The 11,814-nt window shown below is 46.5% G+C and overlaps 1 pseudogene; it reads right to left on the bottom strand.

Moving 5' to 3' along the window:
• Positions 1 to 6,051: 6,051 nt before the first annotated feature.
• LOC132569820 (zinc finger protein 709-like) lies at positions 6,052 to 7,585 on the bottom strand (annotated as a pseudogene).
• Positions 7,586 to 11,814: the final 4,229 nt, after the last annotated feature.

Genomic DNA, 11,814 nt, shown 5'->3' with positions numbered 1-11,814 from the left:
GGGAGAGAGGAAGGCAGAAGATATTGTTTATACCCCGTCCCATACTCTGAATCTGAGTGGCTCACAATCTCTTTTACCGTCCTCCCTCACAACAGACACCCTGTGAGGCAGGTGGGGCTGAGAGGGCTCTCACAGCAGCTGCACTTTCAAGGACAACTCTTGCGAGAGCTATGACTGACCCAAGGCCATTCCAGCAGTGGAGGAGTGGAGAATCAAACCCGATTCTTTCAGATAAAAGTCCACGCACTTCACCACTACATCAAACTGGAAAGCTGAAGAGGGCAGAAAATACAGGTTGGCTATGGGGTGGGAAGGAGAGAAGGAAGCATGAGAAAAGGAGGTCTTTCAGGAAAGGGAAATATGAAACAGTGTGTGTGGGGGGGGAAATGAGATGCTTCCCCCAAGTCCTTGCCCACTTAGAAATAAATAAATGTAAAAGTCATGAAATTTCCACACCTATCAAACATATCTCTTTGAATAAGAGCTCCCCTCCCCCCCCAAAAAATCAGTCCTTAAAGCTATCTGGCAAGGTCGGTTAGCCTGAAAAAGTAAATTAGGTGGACAAGAACATCACTATCCAACGTATTTCTCTTTTAGCTGCATTGACACACTCAAACAGGGACTTTGTTTGCTTATCCCATTACAAATGAAAGGAGTGAGATGAAATCTCTCACCCTGCTGCATGGTCATAATCTCCAAGGAGGAATTCAAGGGGACCTCTGAGGTGTCAGAGGTGGGGAGTAACCTTGGCCTAGGGCTTCCTCCGGGGCATTTCTGGCTCATGGTTTTAGGGGGAGGGGGAAGGAGCAGGAGGAGAGAAACTTGCTTCTCCTTCCTGGGAAAATCTGGGGGTGGGAGGAGAATCAGGAGTAAGGAACATGTTCAGCAGTACTGCAGTACTGTGGTCAGAACTCTCTGCTCACGACCTGAGTTCAATTCCGGTGGAAGGTGGATTCAGGTAGCCAGCCCAAGGTTCTCAGCCTTCCATCCTTCTGAGGTCGGTAAAATGAGTCCCCAGCATGCTGGGGGGAAAGTGTAAAAGACTGGGGAAGGCCATGGCAAACTACCCTGTAAAAAGTCTGCCGTGAAAACATTTTGAAAGCAATGTCACCCCAGAGTCGGAAACGACTGGCACTTGCACAGGGGACCTTTCCTTTCCTTCCTTCACCTTCCACAAGGTTCACATGCCAACTCCATAGATACTATTCCATTTCCAGAATGCTGGATAATACTGTGTGTGTGTGTGTGCACGTCTGACCTCTTAGAACTTACTAAATTGTTGGGTAAGGAGACACAAGGTTTTCTTTCCAACCCAAATGAATCCTATCAACAGAACTATTTGGACTTCAAGGTAATAATACCCCAAAAACACGCACAGCAGGCTGGACGGGGGAGATAATAGGGTTATGTAATGCCTCTCAAGAGCTACTTGTCAGATTTAAAAAGTTTCTGAACTAAGGCTGCCAGTTGGTCACACGATGTTTATGCCCGTAGCAGAGAGGCTGCAGGGATCTCTTATCCTCAACTTGTCCATTTCATCATAGGATTTGGAAAAGGAAATGTTTCTGCCAGTTTTGCAGATGTCAGAAAACTTAGATTGGCAGATCAGATGAAGCAGCAAATTTCACTGGGGGGGGGACCACTAAAAAAGCCCTCCTTTGTGTAACTACTTTCTGAGCCTTCAGCACCTGGGTGTCTGAAGAAGACCCTCCGATCTGAACCATTAGATTGGCCTGCATCTGACTCAACGCTGTCGCTAGGAACATTTGCATACCGGTTTGCCACTCTTCAAGGATCTCCTGTGAAATCACAACATGCGCCGGTTCAGGGATCCCCGGTAAGGGTGTCGATCTCTCTGTCTTACTCATCTCAGATGGGCTGAGTTTATCTCCTACACCTTAATTTACTTATTTAACAAAAATGTTATATCTCCCCCTTTCCCTGCTCAGAATCAAATTAAACTACTCAATTCATTAGTTGACAGGATCACGCTATACCAACTTAAATGATCTATTTCTTCTTTAAAGTAATTAATTACAGTTAATCAAGTACTGATTACATCTTTAATTACAATTAGTTATAATCAAACTTAACCATTAATTACTTCTGCTTAAATCTTCGTTCGCGAAGCCAAGCCGAGAGAGAGAGTGGTCAAACACCCAAAACCGTTCACAATATCTCTCAGTAATAATTAATTCTATTTTCTAGTAATTAAACATTCACACCTATACACCATGCCTCTCATACCCTCCTCTCTTCAATCATGCTTTATCATTGCATCCTACACCCATCACTCATCCATGTTAACCCAAGCACTCCAACTTCCACTCTTTATCAGTCATCCCACACTCTCTTCTATACAGTCCAGTATCTCTCCAGAAATTTAAAGTTCAAATAAACACGTCTTGCTGTCAGCCACTTTGAATCTTCCAACCTTGTTCTTCCTTCCTTCTTCCCGCCTTGTTCCTTCTAGTTTATAGTTTAACTATCATAAATCTAGTTCCACCAATTCACTGTATCCCCCCATCTATAATTTTTCCACTTCACAGATATATTGATTAAGCAACCAACCGCACCTAGTCACTTAGCTTTCCACTCACAAAAAACCAACCACATTTACTCTTTTCTCTCTCTTCTGCTTCCAGTTACTGCCACCTTAACGTGTCATCACCTCATCCTTTCATTTAAAGTCCAAAATGTTTTCATTAAGTCTTCTCTCTTCCTCTTCCTGTTGCTCTTCTACTTTCCGTCCACTCGCTCTGGAATAAATCTCACCAGCCAGTTTCATTTAGTGTTTTGATTTCCGCTATTCTGTCCCTTCCAGGACACCGTCCATGTAGCACAAAAGCAGCAGTCACATACAATTATCTTTACAGCCCCAAAAATCATGCAGTCAAAATTAATTGAATAGAAAGTTTGTATTTATAACAATAATCAGCCAGAGGTACATCAGCAGCCGCAATCTGCCTGCTAACCAAGTATACCAAACACTAAACCTTAAATCCATTTCAGCTGTTGCCGTCATCAGTTCCAAACTTCTCCTCTTCTCCGTCGCCGCACTCAGTTCACCCCCCCTTCATCACCCGACCATAAATTCCAAGTCGCTGCTTATTCTTTAGCACATAGTAAACCACTTATTTCTGTCTATTGCCTTTTCTTGGAAGTCTCTTCTCAGTTGTAAAAACCTTGCTGCCCTTTCTCCTCCTCTCCGGCATTCACAGCTCCTTCGCCATTAAGGCGTCCGCAACAACCTGGGCTTTGGGGATACCAGGAGGCTCAAAATGGAGCCGACAGCCCCAGCTCGACCCTCCTCTTGCTCCCCCTGCCTTGAGAACCCCCCGACTGGGGTTCTCCTCCTCAGAGCCAGATATAGGAATGTTTCAACCCCTCTATAGATCCTCTGAGGAATATGACAATCAGATCTGTGCTTCAAGCTCTTGCCACACCCTGAGCATTTATAAGGTCAGGTCCTCTTGTGGATCAAAAACTGGCTGAGTAATAGGAAGCAGAGAGTGAGTATAAATGGGCAGTCTTCGCAGTGGAGGACGGTAAGCAGTGGGGTGCCGCAGGGCTCAGTACTGGGTCCCATGCTCTTTAACTTGTTCATAAATGATTTAGAGTTGGGAGTGAGCAGTGAAGTGGCCAAGTTTGCGGATAACACTAAATCTGGTGAGAACCAGAGAGGATTTTGAGGAACTCCAAAGGGATCTGTTGAGGCTGGGTGAGTGGGCATCAACGTGGCAGATGCGGTTCAATGTGGCCAAGTGCAAAGTAATGCACATTGGGGCTAAGAATCCCAGCTACAAATACAACTTGATGGGGTGTGAACTGGCAGAGACTGACCAAGAGAGAGATCTTGGGGTCATGATAGATAACTCACTGAAAGTGTCAAGACAGTGTGCGTTTGCAATAAAAAAGGCCAACGCCATGCTGGGAATTATTAGGAAGGGAATTGAAAACAAATCAGCCAGTATCATAATGCCCCTGTATAAATCGATGGTGCGGTCTCATTTGGAGTACTGTGTGCAGTTCTGGTCACCGCACCTCAAAAAGGATATTATAGCATTAGAGAAAGTACAGAGAAGGGCAACTAGAATGATTAAAGGGCTGGAGCACTTTCCCTATGAAGAAAAGTTGAAACGTTTGGGACTCTTTAGCTTGGAGAAACGTCGACTGCGGGGTGACATGATAGAGGTTTACAAGATAATGCATGGAATGGAGAAAGTAGAGAAAGAAGTACTTTTCTCCCTTTCTCACAATACAAGAACTCGTGGGCATTCGATGAAATTGCTGAGCAGACAGGTTAAGACGGATAAAAGGAAGTACTTCTTCACCAAAGGGTGATTAACATGTGGAATTCACTGCCACAGGAGGTGGTGGCAGCCACAAGCATGGCCACCTTCAAGAGGGGTTTAGATAAAAATATGGAGCAGAGGTCCATCAGTGGCTATTAGCCACAGTTTATGTTTGTATATAAATTTTTTTGCCACTGTGTGACACAGAGTGTTGGACTTGATGGGCCGTTGGCCTGATCCAACATGGCTTCTCTTATGCTATGTTCTCTTAAGGTCTTGAATCTTTTTCAATCGGCAGAACCCATCTCTGCTTTCTTCCCTCTGAGATCTATTTGAGGGCTTCAAACATGGCTGAAGGTCCTTCCACAATCCAAGCATTTTTAACATTTCTTCCTAGTTAGGGTAAGATTTCTGTGTAGATTCAACTTTGTACAAGAGTTTATATAGTGTCAATGGCCTTTTGATAAGGTTCCACATACTACCCTTGTTGGCAAGTTGGTAAAATGTGGTTTGGATCCTGTTACCGTTAGGTGGATCTGTAACTGGCTGACAGATCACACCCCAAGAGTGCTTGTGAATGGCTCCTCATCCTCTTGAAGTGGAGGGACAAGTGGAGTGCCTCAAGGATCTGTCCTGGGACCTGTTTTATTCAAAATCCTAATAAATTATTTGGATGAAGGAATAGAGGGACCACTTACTAAATTTGCAGAGGATACTAAATTGGGAGGGGTTGCAAATACAGTACAACAGGCGTGGCCTGGCATGGCTGATGGCTGGGGCTGATGGGAGTTGTAGGCAAAAAACATCTGGAGAGCTACCATTGGCCACCCCTGCAGTAGAAGACAGAAACAGGATCCAGGATGATCTTGACACACTGGAAAACTGGGCTAAAACCAATAAAATGAATTTTAACAGGTATAAATGTAAAGTTCTGCATTTAAGTAGGAAAAGTTGGAAGGAACCTCCAGGGTCATCTAGTCCAACCTCCTGCACAATGCAGGAAACTCACAAACACCTACCCCTAAATTCACAGGAGCCTCATTGCTATCAGATGGCCATCTAGCCTCTGTTTAAAAACCTCCAAGGAAGGAGAGCCCACCACCTCCCAAGGAAGCCTGTTCCATTAAGTAGGACGGGGGAGACTTGTCTTAGCAATAGTATGTGTGAAGAGGGCCTTACATGAGTCAGCGTATGTTCCACTAATACCCCTAGATCCTTTTCACACATACTACTGCTAAGACAAGTCTCCCCCATCCTATAGCCATGCATTGGATTTTTCCTACCTAAATGGAACAGGCTTCCTCAGGAGGCGGTGGGCTCTCCTTCCTTGGAGGTTTTTAAAGAGAGGCTGGATGGCCATCTGACAGCAATGAGGATCCTGTGAATTTAGGGAGCGGTATTTCCTAACTTCCTGCATTGTGCAGGAGGTTGGACTAGATGACCCTGGAGGTCCCTTCCAACTCTATGATTCTAATGTTTTATATGAAGAGTAGTTGTCTTTTAGATGTAAAATATGAAGAAAGACCTTTTTTGGGGGTAAGCATTTTCACCGTTTCTCTTTCTGGTGGTTCTTAGATTCTCTAGATGATCTCCAAGCTGAGTTAAACTGCACATTCTGAGCATTTTTCCTCTGTATTGCCATTGAGGACTTCTATTGTTAATCAGTCTCCTATCGTTAATCAGTCACTCTGAGCACTCAAAATGTTTCTTCCCTGTGGGTTCTTAGGTCTGGTGAACGATGGCCACTCCAAATGAATCACTTTCCACACTCTGAGCATTCATAAGGTTTCTCCCCTGTGTGGGTTCTTTGATGGACTTGAAGACTGCTACTGTGACCGAATCTCTTTCCACACTCTATGCATTCAAAAGGTTTCTCTCCCGTGTGAGTTGCATGATGCCGTTGGAGACTGCCACTCCAACTGAATCTCTTCCCACACTCTGAGCACTCAAAATGTTTCTTCCCTGTGGGTTCTTAGGTCTGGTGAACGATGGCCACTCCAAATGAATCACTTTCCACACTCTGAGAATTAAAAGGGTTTCTCCCCGTATGGGTTCCTAGATGCTGTTGAAGAATGCCGCTCCAAGTGAATCTCTTTCCACACTCTGAGCATTCATAAGGTTTCTCCCCTGTGTGGGTTCTTTGATGGACTTGAAGACTGCTACTGTGACCGAATCTCTTTCCACACTCTATGCATTCAAAAGGTTTCTCTCCCGTGTGAGTTGCATGATGCCGTTGGAGACTGCCACTCCAACTGAATCTCTTCCCACACTCTGAGCATTCAAAAGGTTTCTCCCGTGTGGGTTCTTTGATGGCTTTGAAGGCTTCTATTCTGTCTGAATCTCTTTCCACACTCTGTGCATTCAAAAGGTTTTTCTCCCGTGTGGGTTACTTGATGCTGTTGGAGAGTGCCACTCCGACTGAATCTCTTCCCACACTCTGAGCATTCAAAAGGTTTCTCCCCCGTATGGGTTCTTTGGTGCCGTTGAAGATGCCCACTCCTACAGAATCTCTTCTCACACTCTGAACATTCGAAAGGTTTCTCCCCTGTGTGGGTTCTTTGGTGCAGCTGAAGACTGCTACTCCAACTGAATCTCTTACAACACACTGTGCATTCAAATGGTCCCTGCTTTGTGTGAGTTCTTTGATGCTCTTGAAGAGTGCTACTCCAACTAAATCTCTTTCCACACTCCTTGCATTCAAAAGGTTTCTCCCCTGTGTGGGTTCTTTGATGCTGTGTAAGATTAGTACTCTGACTGAATCTCTTCCCACACTGTGAGCATTCAAAAGGTTTCTCCCCTGTGTGGGTTCTTTGATGCTCTTTAAGTCTGCTGCTCTGAATGAATCTCTTCCCACATTCTGAGCATTCAAAAGGTTTCTCCCCTGTGTGGGTTCTTTGATGCTCTTTAAGTCTGCTGCTCTGAATGAATCTCTTCCCACACTCTGTGCATTCAAAAGGTTTCTCCCCTGTGTGGGTTCTTTGATGATGTTGAAGATTATCACTCCGACTGAATCTCTTTCCACACTCAGTGCATTTGAATTGTTTCTCCCCTGTGTGTGTTCTTCGATGGCTTTGAAGACTATTACTCCAACTGAATCTCTTTCCACACTCTGTGCATTCAAAAGGTTTCTCTCTCGTGTGGGTTACTTGATGCCGTTGGAGACTGACACTCCAACGGAATCTCTTTCCACACTCAGTGCATTTGAATTGTTTCTCCCCTGTGTGGGTTCTTCGATGGCTTTGAAGACTAAAACTCCGACTGAATCTCTTTCCACACTCTGAGCATTCAAAAGGTTTTTCCCCCGTGTGAGTTCTTTGATGCTCGTCAAGATGGCCACTCCTTCTGAATCTCCTTCCACACTCTTTGAAGGAAAATGGTTTCTCCCCCTCGTCCTCCTCATTTCTCTGATCATCCTCTGCTGGAATAAACAAAGAGGCCCTTTTAGTACCAGGGAAGTTTGTAAGGTCCAAAGCCATCTATGTGACTACATAAGGAAAGGATTGACGGCCCCTGGGCCTCATCCAGCTTGCCTGATCTTAACCAACTTTCCCCAGAATATCTAGTATTGAAGGATACCTCACACTCCCTGAAGAGCCACAGCAGAGCTCTTGCCCAGAATGAGTTTCTGCACCTCCAGATGTCAGTCCCCAGAAGGCCACCCTCCCTCTCTTCCTCCTTACTCAGAGGGCTTTATGCTTGTTGCTCAGAAGTAACCAGAACTCCCCTGTGGCTATTCCTTGCCTCTTCCCTTGATAACCATAAAGGATACTCACTCTCAGCCAGCTCATTTGGGAAGGAAATATGCTCTTCGGATCCTCTTGTTGAACTCTCCAGCCTTTCTCTGGATGCATAGGCATGGTCTGTTTCCACCACTCTCTTTCTTATACTCATTTCTTTTGCAGAAAGAGAGAGAGAGAAAGAGACTGATCATTCTTATATGGAAAAGGAAAGAAAGTCAAGAATAAAAATTCTTCTGGAACGATGAAGGCGTGGTCAAGATCAAAGTAAAGAAGAGGAGGAGGAGATTGCATTTAAAGCCTGCCAATCACTACCCAAAGGAGTCTCAGAGCAGCTTACAATCTCCTTTTCCTTCCCCTCCCCACAACAGATGCCCTGTGAGGGCTGAGAGAGCTCTGACAGAAACTGCGCTTGAGAGAACATCTCTGACTAGTTAGGACTGAGCCAAGGTCACTCCAACAGTTTAACCTGGAAGAATGGGGAATCAAACCTGGTTCTCCCAGATAAAAGTCCACTCACTGAACCACTACACCAAACTGGCTATAAGGGATACGGATCTCTGAGGCAAAGCACCCCCTCCCAAGGGTTAATGTGATCATTAAGTCACCTGGTCCAACTGTTTGTGATTTGTGTCTCTCTGCAGCATTATCTTCTTCAGGAACAGACTACAGAATGTGGCAATTGGTTAATCATGAGAATCTGTAACCAGTAGTGTAACCAGGAGGGAGGTGGCATTCAGAGGGTGTTGACAATCTCTGGAAGATTCCATCAAGAAGGGCCCTTGATTGGGTCGTTAGGTCCACCTGAGGTAAAGGTAGAACGTATACTACGGGTATCGCCCAGAGGGAAGCCATGCTAGTACACCTTGATATTATCCTGCTTCATCATGAAGAATAGTTTTATGTAGAGTAACTTAGGCTACAGCTGGTATATTCATACTACAACAAGACTTGTCATCTAATACAAGGTATTTCATGTATTAGATAGTTCAGTCGGTGTTGTGGGTCAGCCAGGCCTCAGCAATACTGAGGACTCCTCAGTACAACAGGAGCCCCCTTTAGCCAGCCAGCTGACCAGAAGGAATATGAACTGCAGGTTTGTTAGGATTCACAGCCAACAGCTAGGGCAGAGCCACCGAAACCCTCAGCAGTAACCTCAATTGGCTGTCCCAAGCCCTCCAGTATCACCCACAAAATTAGAGCGCTGCAGACGGAGGCTGAGAACAGAGCTACAGACAAGACGGCAAAGTGCACAGTCTCCTGGCCTAACGCCAGCTGCTTGCTGATAACAAAGATAGGTAGTTGCAGGATTGCTCCCAGGCACCTCGCTGCAAGCATGATCCTTAGCCGTGGGCTATAAAGCCAGCCAAGAGAGGCTGTCAAGCATGGATACAATGTGTACGAAAGATGCTAAGCCACCAACTCTGCCTTGCTTGGCTTCTGGAGCCCTGACCTTGGACCAAAGAACCCTGTCTTGCTCGACTTCTGGCACCTGATACTTGAAATCTGCAAACCACCGCAACTAACTTTTCTTCTTTTTTTGTTGCCGAGCTGCAGAAACTGTGCTGTTTAGCGATGTTTAAAAATCTTTAATGAACTTTTATATATCTTAAAAGAGGGTCTGCATTACTTGTGCACACTCTCCTCCTGTGCCCACTGAACTGGGTGCTGCTTGGGTACAAAGAGTGAGGACTCAGGGAGACCCAGGCTTCGGTTCTGCACATGACCGTTTCCAGATCACAGGCAGGTGTGTTGTATAGGTCAGCCACAGAGAAATAAGGATTTCTGAGGGTTCTCATCCCCTTTGGCTCAAGCCAGGGCACCTTCTCCGGTTGAGGGATGGCCACAACACTGGCCTCAGTTGCCCCTGGGCGAGTACACACACACTCAAACACACGAAGCTGCCTGCTACGGAATTAGACCCTTGGTCCACTGAAGTCAGTCTTGTCCGCTCAGTCTGGCAGCAGCTCTCCACAGTCTCAGGCAGAGGTTTTTCACATCACCTCCAACCTGATCCTTTTAACTGGAGATGCTGCTGGGGGTTGATCCTGGGACCTCCTGCATGCCAAGCAGAGGCTCTGCCAGTGAGCCACAGTAACATTGTGAGGGCTATAGCTGACCCAAGGCCATTTCACCAGGTGCAAGTGGAGGAGTGGGGAATCAAACCCAGTTCTCCCAGATAACTGTCCGCACACTTCACCACTACACCAAACTGGCTCTCAAACTTGCACCTTTGGCCCCTATGAAAGATCCTTACCCAGAAAGGCCACGCTCCTAGAGTTCTCCAGCATGACTTCCCTGTACAGAGCTCTTTGTCCTGGATCCAGCAGGGCCCACTCAGCCTCCGTGAAAGAGACGGACACCTCCTCAAAGGAAAAGGGACCCTGGAAGAAAAAGCAGATTCCCTCCTCAGACATCACGCCAGGCAGAGGTGGCACCAGGGAAGGGAGTCGTCTGGGAAGGTACAGGGACAGACAGAAGGAACGGGGTTCAGAGGAACTCTCACTCACACACCTTGTAGCGACTGCAGGAGCAAAAGCCCCCCCCCCAGCCCCAGAAAGGAAGAGGGCCCCAGGCTGTCCCCCCTCCCTGCTCATCTCCCCTACCTGGACTGGAGCTGCAGCAGTCGTTTTCACATCTCTGAAAAGAGGAACCCTCAACAGCATCACTTCACTGCTTCTTACTGAGATGAAGGAAGAAGGAAGAGAGTTTGCTTGTTTCTTCCCTCCTGCACACCCCCCCCCAGGAGTCTTAAACCTTCCCTGAGCAAATTCTTTAAAACTTTTTACTACATCATGGGAGAGGCAGAAGAGAAGCACCAGGGACCTAGAGCGAGTTAGAGCGATTCCTCAGTGGAACAGGCTTCCTCCTGGGGAGGTGGTGGGCTCTCCTTCCTTGGAGGTTTTTAAACAGAGGCTAGATGGCCATCTGACAGCGATGAAGATCCCGTGAATGTAGGGGGAGGTGTTTGGAGTTTCCTGCATTGTGCAGGGGGTTGGACTAGATGCCCCTGGAGATCCCTTCCAACTCTATGATTCCTTAGTGGAACATGCCTCCTTGGGAGGTGGTGGACTCTCCTTCCTTGGAGGTTTTTAAACAGAGGCTAGATGGCCATCTGACAGCGATGAAGATCCCGTGAATGTAGGGGGAGGTGTTTGGAGTTTCCTGCATTGTGCAGGGGGTTGGACTAGATGCCCCTGGAGATCCCTTCCAACTCTATGATTCCTTAGTGGAACATGCCTCCTTGGGAGGTGGTGGACTCTCCTTCCTTGGAGGTTTTTAAACAGAGGCTAGATGGCCATCTGACAGCGATGAAGATCCTGTGAATTTAGGGGGAGGTGTTTGCGAGTTTCCTGCATTGTGCAGGGGGTTGGACTAGATGACCCTAGAGGTCCTTTCCAACTCTATGATTCTATGATTCCTGACCATTAGAGCAGTTCCTCAGTGGAATAGGCTTCCTCCTCGGGAGGTGGTGGGCTCTTCTTCCTTGGAGGTTTTTAAACAGGGGCTAGATGGCCATCTGTCAGCAATGAACATCCTGTGAATTTAGGGGGAGGTGTTTGTGAGTTTCCTGCATTGTGCAGGGGGTTCAACTAGATGACCCTAGAGGTCCCTTCTAACTCTATTATTCTATGATTCCTGAGCATTAGAGCAGTTCCTCAGTGGAACAGGCTTCCTCCTGGGGAGGTGGTGGGCTCTCCTTCCTTGGAGGTTTTTAAACAGAGACTAGATGGACATCTGTCAGCAATGAACATCCTGTGAATTTAGGGGGAGGTGTTTGT

Source organism: Heteronotia binoei, chromosome 4 (assembly GCF_032191835.1).
Source record: "Heteronotia binoei isolate CCM8104 ecotype False Entrance Well chromosome 4, APGP_CSIRO_Hbin_v1, whole genome shotgun sequence".
In the NCBI taxonomy this organism is placed as follows: Eukaryota; Metazoa; Chordata; class Lepidosauria; order Squamata; family Gekkonidae; genus Heteronotia; species Heteronotia binoei.
This window is presented reverse-complemented; position numbering and strand designations above follow the sequence as displayed.